The sequence below is a fragment of the Pithys albifrons genome, chromosome 11, assembly GCF_047495875.1.
Source record: "Pithys albifrons albifrons isolate INPA30051 chromosome 11, PitAlb_v1, whole genome shotgun sequence".
Lineage (NCBI taxonomy): Eukaryota > Metazoa > Chordata > Aves > Passeriformes > Thamnophilidae > Pithys > Pithys albifrons.
In genome coordinates, this window is record NC_092468.1 from 11,562,987 (window position 1) to 11,571,878 (window position 8,892).

The 8,892-nt window shown below is 46.1% G+C and overlaps 1 protein-coding gene across 2 annotated transcripts in view; it reads right to left on the reverse strand.

Moving 5' to 3' along the window:
- The window catches only part of TFDP2 (transcription factor Dp-2), a 46,267-nt gene extending 39,424 nt beyond the window's left edge, over nucleotides 1–6,843 (reverse strand). Inside the window, exon 1 of one of the 2 annotated variants that reach the window (XM_071566116.1) lies at nucleotides 6,550–6,843. The gene's annotated coding sequence lies outside the window, so the exon portion shown is untranslated. The remainder of the gene's footprint in view (nucleotides 1–6,549) is intronic. The other variant, XM_071566115.1, reaches the window with a different exon arrangement.
- Nucleotides 6,844–8,892: the final 2,049 nt, after the last annotated feature.

The following is an 8,892-nucleotide window of genomic DNA, read 5'->3' on the forward strand; positions in this document are numbered from 1 at the left end:
AGTGCCCAAAATCTCCCTGCACTCAACTGCACTGCTGAGTCTCAAGTTGTGTTGCCTGTCCAGCCCTGGCAGTGCCACATTCCAGATTCAGCAACCTAGAACTGGATCCTCCTTCCCTCAAGGGACTCAGTTTCTTAGGCCTGTTCTTAGACATGCTCAGTGTTGTGCCAGTACCAGCAGTAAACTGTCTAAGAACAGCAGCAGCACTCATGGCTGATTCAAAATCAGTGAGTTGGAGCACGTTCCTTATTGCCCAAATAAAGAGAACATTACATTAAACATGTGGAATAACTTCCAAGTACCTGAACCACTGAAGGCTCTTTTAATTCCCCAAACCAGCTCACTCATTCCAGATAAAGTACATAGGGCCTGATATCAGAAAAGTGGGAAACATTCATGCAGCACTTAAAACAAATGATCTAAAATATTATCTTTTTGAGTTTTACATAAAACTTTCATCAGCACAGATACATTTGGAATTACCAGAAATTTAGCTGCTGTTTTTTAAGGAGCCAATCTGCTCTACAAGCTTATCCTTGTTCTCTCACTGGGGTTCTAGTCCACAGCTGACTATACTGGGCACAACATTTGGGACTCCACTGCTTCAGTGGCAGGAGGCAGGTACAACTTCCTTTCACAGTAAAGAGCACACTGTATTTTAACAAACACATTTTTGTCTCAAGAAATTCCATTTTTGCAAAGGATTGACATTTGAAAAAAATGAAGTGATCTATATGAATGTGCAATACCTTGGTAAGAAGGTTTGTGCATTGCCATTAATACACCAGCTTGGTTTTCAATTAAGCTCAGCTGAAAACAGCATCTTTTTGACAACCAAGACTTCACGCAAATTTCTTGCTACCACCAGCTCATATACTGTATGTTACATCAGACAGTGCTCTAGATATTAATCTGGTCTTGTAATGAGCTTTAATTTTGAGATTTTAAAATTTCCAGAGTTACCAGTACTTTGACAAATGCATAGAACAGTGGAACCTCCCTGTAGAGACACACTTTTGTCTACACCTCACAGCTGGAAGGATCTTAACATCCAGTGAACTGAAAATAATTTTACATTTGCATTTAATTAAAGATCACCAAGTTACATAGTGATAAAAAACTTGATGATGAGGAGACTTAGTAGCTATTTCTTACATTTTCCTTCTAATTTGCTAGAAGCTTTGCTCTAGTTTAAAGCCATTATTAACTCTATTCTTGCATGGATTAAAGATTACGACAGTATTCACTGAATAGTCACAAAACTTCTCATGCTTCTGTAGTTATAATTCAGCCCAAAGGCAAAAGAGGATTTTTCCAGTGATGCACAAGCTCACCAATACTGACTGCAGCCTGCAAAACACCTGAAGGACACAGTTTCATGAGACATGTTGCACTGCTCCAATATTCCACTCTTGCTAACATTGCTGAAAGGGATCTGCCACCTTTACCCACTCCTTCCACTTCCCCTTCCTTCCCCAGGCTACACAGTCTCAACAACTCCCATTCCCACCCGACCTCTCAGTGAGCCACTTCAGTTCTCACACTGTCAGAATTTCAACAAGAGGGATGAAAGGGGGTAGAAGAAAGTTTTCCATAGGCTGCAACCCACTGACAGATCCAAGGGCCACCAAGGCTGTGCACAGGACAGGACCAACCCTCAGGACTAACAGCTGATTGACCAGTTCAGTCTGGTTTTCAGAACCACATCGTGATTCCATTTGAAAAAAAACACATTTATGATCTCCTCAAAATTTACTTCTGGCTTGAAAGGTCACAAAAGGTTGGATATGGCTTGTTCATATAAAGATTACTCTACCAGGAAGAAGAGGGGTATTATGTCTTCAGATCACAGCTTTCCCAATTTCTGGTACAGCAAGAAGCAGGATGAACAATTTGCTATTGACAGAAAGAAGCCTGCTGCTATACCAAATCAATACACAGCTTGAAACTTTACCAGCTGTATGTAAGAAGTTACTGATTTAAAAAAAAAATTGCTCAAATGTATTTGGAATTGTAAGTTGAATTTTAAATAAACAGAAGTTTATGACAACTTGATTGCACATTTCAGAGAAGAGCAACGCATTGCTTGTGTTTCTCAAGTCTCAAGGTCAAGTTTGTAACAAAAGGAAAAGTTACCCAACCCCTTCCTTCCAAGAAATGGAGAGCACACACACATGAAGGTTTTTTATTGCACTCTGAGGACATGGGCTCACTTTCACTTGCAGTTCCCAATCTCCCCACAATTATTGGCCAGGGTACCACCGTAACACCTGGATGAGCACTGGGCCACAAGCGACTCCTGATCTGTTGGGGCATTGGCACTGACAAGCTTCAGGGAGCAAACACTGATACATTTGCTTTCAGATTGTAACGCCCCCCCAAAAATGTAACAGCTGCTACCAAGCTGAAGAATTCCTCTACACTCACTAAAATTTCAGAGCCTTCAAGAGAGTGAGTGCCTGTCACAACCTGCCAATTCCTTCCTGAACAGGTGACCGTATTTACTTTTTTCCACTTCCATCTCTATCTGAAATTCACAGTAACAGAACAGTAAACGAAAACGTTCCCCCACTCTCACACAACACACCTGCTAACACCACCCACGGGGAAATGGATTCTGGGTTCCTATCAAAGCACCCTTCCCATACACCCTGCCAGGCCTTCCAGACACCCAGCAGAGGTTGGTGAGGGACTGCGGAACAAAAGGACTGAGGAGGCCCTAACACAGCTGAATTATCTGTATCCTCATCCAAACCAGGGCAAATCTGGCAGCAACAGGAACCTGATGGAACAGGAGAAACCTGACTTGCCAAACAGAGGAGCATACCCTACCCTCCACAGGAAAAAATAAATTAAGCTGCAAGACCAGAATTACATTTGCAAATGGATTTTGGTCTACAAATATTAACAAATATTCCATGTTTTGGACATACACTCACTGTTGGAAAGGAATCCAGGAATGGAAGTACAGTCTCAACTACCATCACTGCTTCTTCTTACTACTGTTTATGTAAAACCTGGTAGTCAGGGCACATCTCACTGACTGAATTAGTGAGAAACCAGTTAAAAGAAAAGGAATGTCACCTTTTTAAGGTGGATTATTTGTAGAAGTTATGTTAACTTACAGCAGGTTCAGAAGTTTTGTGAAAAACCTGTCAGTTCAATGTCTATCAAACATTCTAAGGACTGTAGAACAGGAAGGTCACAGTGCTGTGACAATTCTGACAGTGCCCTCAGTGATACCTCTGAAGAATTCGTGCTTAAGTGATTTGGGAAGTTCACAGTGTGAAGTTGCCTTCTACTTCTCTTTTAAAGATTATCATCAAGTCAGAAAGAATGAAACTGTGCCAACACCTGAATTGCTGCAGTTCGCAACCAAGTAATTTAACAAACTCACTCATCTTTTCCCAGCTTAGTTCCAGACTCAGCTGTGACAGCCAGCTCTAGATGTGAGCTGGATGAAGCATTATTTTATTACCAAGTTAGTCATGCAAAAGTCTGAGTTTCTACAGGTTTCAGTAAAGACAAATATTTCCAAAAGTGGCTTCAGCAGGCTGTGGATTTTGCAAACTGTGTTCTGAAAAGCAAAGTTTCTTCAACAGTACTAAGTGAATAGCTGGATCTAGAATTATTTCCAAACATCATCTCTTTTAATTTAATTTTACTATTCTGTATTTCACTAGAAGTGTGATATTCTAAAAAGCTGTGCTTTTGCTGCAATTCTACTGATGCAAATACATGAACATATACATTATTAGGCATATATTAACATATATAGTATATATAGCTATAGTAGGCCTGCAGTTTGATTTGTTTAGATTGCTTTTTATGTTTAAATATTGAAAAGTAGAAAAGTGAAGTTGAACACTCTGTAAAGACCTTTATTGGAAACTATCACCGCACACAGGAAATCAGACCAAGGAGCAAAGAAGCTCCTTTAACAAAACTATGGAAGTAAGAACACTTACTGCTGCCTCAGCTTCTTTCAAAAGAGCTGCAGTCTACAGAACAAATAAGGAAAAAAAGAATTCATTTCATTCTGCTACTGGATGTTACAAGGCACACATAAAAAGTCAATCCAGGAAGCTGGCTTAAAACTGTCACTCACTCCCTACCACACCTGCACCTGTTACAGTATTTCCTTCATATACCGAGTTTCTCAGATCATGCAAAAGGCATTTATGCTTTCAGTTCTGACAAAGTATATATATTATTACCACACCAGGACTTTGGGATTGTTTTTCACCTAATACCTAAAGTTTGGGGATAAACCTGTCTGATTCCACGGCTTCTTGGCTTCATATGCAAAAAAATCCACAAGCGTATTTCCTTGCACCAGACCAGACAGGTTATTTTCCCTGTTTTAAGATTGCTTCATTAGGAGTTAAAAATAGAGGAGAAAGTCTTACCCACTACACTCCAAATTACACAGAAAAAACAAACAATTTAAGAAACTGTCACTTAATAAAGACAACCCAAGAACACTATTTTAAGGTAGTATACCAGAAGAAATGAAATTCCAGGAAGTGAATTAGGCTGGCTATAACCAGAACTCATTCTGCTCCACATTAGGATGCAGATGTTTAAATATTACCATGTACCCAGTTTGGCTGCAGCAGCTGCCCTTGCCAGGCCATGGCAAGTCGCTGTTCTTCTCCTGCTTTTAAAGGTTCACACTCAGCTTGCAAAGGCACAGTGACAAGGGCTGCACATTTAAACCCAAAAACACAACAAACCTTTGAAGGGGATGTAATGCTGGAATTTGGGTTCCTATTTTTTTGCTAAACCTGTACCAGTAAGTTTAACCAAAGCCGCTAAAAGCTCTTCCCTGGGAAGGTTCTCAGGAATACATCCCGAGGCACCAGAGGCCCTGTAGTGGTGTCAGCATAGACAAGAGGAGATAAAGAATTCTCCTGCCCCCCCTGCCAGCAGCACCTGCCTGGCACCAAGCTGGATTGTCCCCTTTGCACTGGAGAGCCACATCAGTGCAGTACAAGTCAAACGGCTTCTTTTTGTTGGGCTGCAAAGGTGATTTTTGTACAAAGAGGAAGTGGTTAAAAGAAAGCCCAATAATTTGACAGTGAAATAAGATCACTCTTAAATTCACTCATGAGACAATCTTGTTAATATTCAGTAATTTTCATTTTTCCCCTAGTACGGAACTAAATAATTTGACCTCTTCTAGAGGTACTAGACTCACTTCACAATAAGAACCTTTTCAAAAGAGGAGAATTTGGCTTTTTCTTTCTTTCTTATGACAACCTCTCCTTCTAAGTACTTTCTTTACTATAATGGAAACTTCTTACTCTTCCATGACTTTTTAAAAGTGCCGTAGTTAGCACCCTACATGTTATTTTGAACAGAAGTTCCTGAAATTCAGCACTTCACTGCACACAAAACATCTTTGAGGACAAATATGGGCTGTGAAGTACAGCTCGGTGTTTGTCCTGTAGCACTGCTCATCTCAGGAGCCCTTGCCCCACATATACAGATCATATGTTTTTTGTATGACGGGATATATATTATCAAGTATATAAGGATATATATAATCAAATGAACTATAGTTAGTTTGGGAAGGGTAAAGAAAATGAGAAAAATGCATTCATTTCTAACAGTTGCTATTTTTACTAGCATAAAATTATTTTTTACTCAAAGATTGCATCAAGTCGCAATTTGTTACACCACCACACAACGTCCAATACTTTGCTGTTTACATCAGTGATAGCAGTTGAAAAAAGTCAGCTATTGGAAGTATTAACGACGAGTCACACAAATAATTGAACTGATTTCCAAATTACGAAAAATGACCAAGTAGCAATTTAAAAAAAATTACACAGCATTATAAATCATATCAATTTAAACTATTCATTTTCTCTGTCAAATCAAGAATTTACAGAGAAAATGAAACCCCAAGTCCTCTCCCGGGGGGAGAGCAGCACAGGCTGACACCCAGCCCGGCATCCCCCCTTTACTCTGGAGGGAGCGCGCTCTCCCCTGCGGCTCCCCCCACATTTCAAGGAAGTTCGCTTATTCCGTATTTTCCTCCCATTGTTTGCATTCGCAGTTGCAGCAGGCGGGGTTTGCCCGGGTCCAGCCGGGCCAGGGCAGGCCTGCAACTCCCAGCACAGGCAGTCGGGGCAGTTTGAGTTGTTGTGCCGGACTGACCCAGTCCCGGTCAGCCCGGCGGGTCAGCCCCGGCCCGGCCCCAACTCCCGGCACGGGGGCAGGGCCGGGACCCGGCCGGTCCCTGCTGGCCCCGCACAGCCCCGGCCCGGCCGATCCCTCTGGCCCCGCACAGCCCCGGCCCGGTCCGGCCGCCGCTCCCGCGGTGCAGGAGGTGCCCCGGCTGTCACCGCGCCTGGGCCCGCCCGCAGGTGTCGGCACCGGCTCACGGGGCGCTCTCCCGGCGAGCGGCGGCCCCGGGGCGGCTCTGCTCGGGCGGGGAGAGCTGCCCGTGGCCCCGGGGCGGGGGCGGCGGCTGATGGCGGAACCACCGCGCTGCACCCCCACTCTCCGGGCCTACACACCCGCCTCCCGCGTCTCGCTCACCCGCAAGCCCGGCCAGGGAAGGAGGGAAAGGCGGCGGCGGCGCGGGCCGGGCCCAGACGGCGGCGCGGAGGAGACGAGACGGCGACGGTGCCTTGGCAGCCGCCGCGGCGGGGAGCGATGCAGCCGCGCCGCGCCAGCCGACGACGCCGCTGGGCCGGGCCGGGCCGCGCCCCGGCGCTGGGAGGAGGCCCCGGAGCCGGCGTCGCCGGGCCCCGGTGCGTGGCGGCAGCGGCGGCAGCAGCGCCCGGCCCGGCCCCGCCCGCGCCCCGGTGCGGCTCCCCCGCACAAGCTTGGCGGCGTCTGCCGGCCGCCCGCGCCCATTGGCCGCCGCGCCGCGTGACGTCAGCGCCCGCCTCGCGCCATTGGCTCGGGCCCGTGTGTGTACACACAGCGCCCGCCAATCCGCGGCGCGGAGCGCGGGGGGGCGGGGCGGAAGGGCGGGGCCGACCGGGACGCGCCGCCGGGCGCGGGTGAGTGGCGGGGCCGCGGGTTCGAGTCCCGGTGCCGCTCCCGCCCCGCTGGAGCCCGCGCTGCGCCCGGGCCGGGCCTGAGTGCACGGACAGAAACACCTGCACCGACACACCCTGCCCGCGGCAACGCGCTGGCTGCGCCCGGGCCGCTGAGCCGACAGGCCGCGCCGCGGCCGGCGCTCAGAAGGGCCGGACCGGATCTGCCCTCGCACCTCGGCCCCGCCACGCTGAGCAAAACAAGGCTTATAGGGACGACCAAGTTAGGGGTTTTAGATACTTCTAGACCGAACAAATACTGGAGCAAACATGGTAACTTGTGTTTTTCTTGCTCTACAGACATTAAATGCTCTAGAAAGGCGTATTTGATCCTGTCCCCTTCAGACCATAAAATAAGGGTTCTTAAATGCCAGTTGGAAGAAAACATTAGCAAGGAAGACCTGTACATTTACTTCAGTTGGGTCAGTTCACAACTCAAAATCCAGCATTTGCCCAGGTATTCAGTGACTTTGTGGGTTTAGTTTCTTTTCATCTATAAAATACTTCCATCCCATGTAACAAGACCTTCTACCAATATTTGCAGTGTTGTGCAAGATACATTCACGATAGCATAAAAAAAAATGCAAACTGTTGTGTGCTGTCCTGGAGACCCCTCGAGCAGCACAACCACCGTGCCCCCACTGCAGAGCCCATGCCCTGCCTTGGGAAAGGAGGCAAACCAGGCTGGCTGGGTTAGGGCCCTGTGCAGAGTTATCTGAGCTAAACAAATACTTGAGCTCAAACCTGTCCTCCATAAAGACGCTTGGGCTTCACAGACCTCTTTTTGGTTCACTGTCCTCCTTTCCTGCAAGAAACACTGGGCAGTGGTAAAATGGTTATCCAGACTAGCTCCTCTAGGACACTACCCAGAGCTAGAGGACTACATAATATCTTGAGTATCTTCTATCTCTCTAGCTGTGCTGTGCCAGGAGGAAAACCACCATGAGATCTAAGGCACAGGGCTGCTGAGTTACCTGCAACAAACAGTTGAACAGAATCAGGCTCAGCTCCCATCAGAGCTCCATCTGGGAACTCTGCCTGATCACGCCCAGCTAAACCACAAGATTTAACAGGTGAACATAAGTCAAGGAGCCTTCATCAAAAAGGCAATAGGTAGACATTATCCCCGGCCAGGCACTGATGAAACTGCACTCCTTCAGTGAGAGCAAAGCATGAAATAGCAGCAACTGAAGCACAAACTCCTGCCCAAAATGCCACACTGAAAGCCTTTCTGCTATTAAGCATTTTCTTTAGTACTGACAATTGTGAGGACACAGAAGAATCACAAGTTAGACACAGGTATTAAAGCAAAGCAACTGTTTCATATATCCTGTAATTGCAGGATCTTACCTTACAGCAGGAGGAGGAGTAAAGGCTTTATAATAAAAGGGAAGGACTTTATATTAGAGTCTTGGCACCATTTGTAAAAATAGAGCTATCAACCATATCAACTGCATAGCCTGCAACATTACTAGAAATCAGCACACAGATCTGTTCTACACTTCATTTAAGGATTCCCATTAAAGAAGGTTCAGGAGAGAATGGGCCCTGCAACTTGGAAGGATACCCAGAGAAAAAAAAATTGCCAAGACAGCAGAGGTTGAAGGGCAGAAAGTAACACTTCAAGCTAGGGGTGAGAAGCAAGTGAGATCTAGTTTGAAGGACCCAGCTAAAGTAGATGGTCCAACTTATGGTACATGATTGAACGAAACTGAAGAAATAGTGTATGATTTGACCTCCCATGTTTCAGCACAACAAGTGAATGACAATTCTTCAGCCTTCTTCAATGATGTTAACTCTATAAACATTTCTTGTCACCAGTGCCTGTGGAATACAA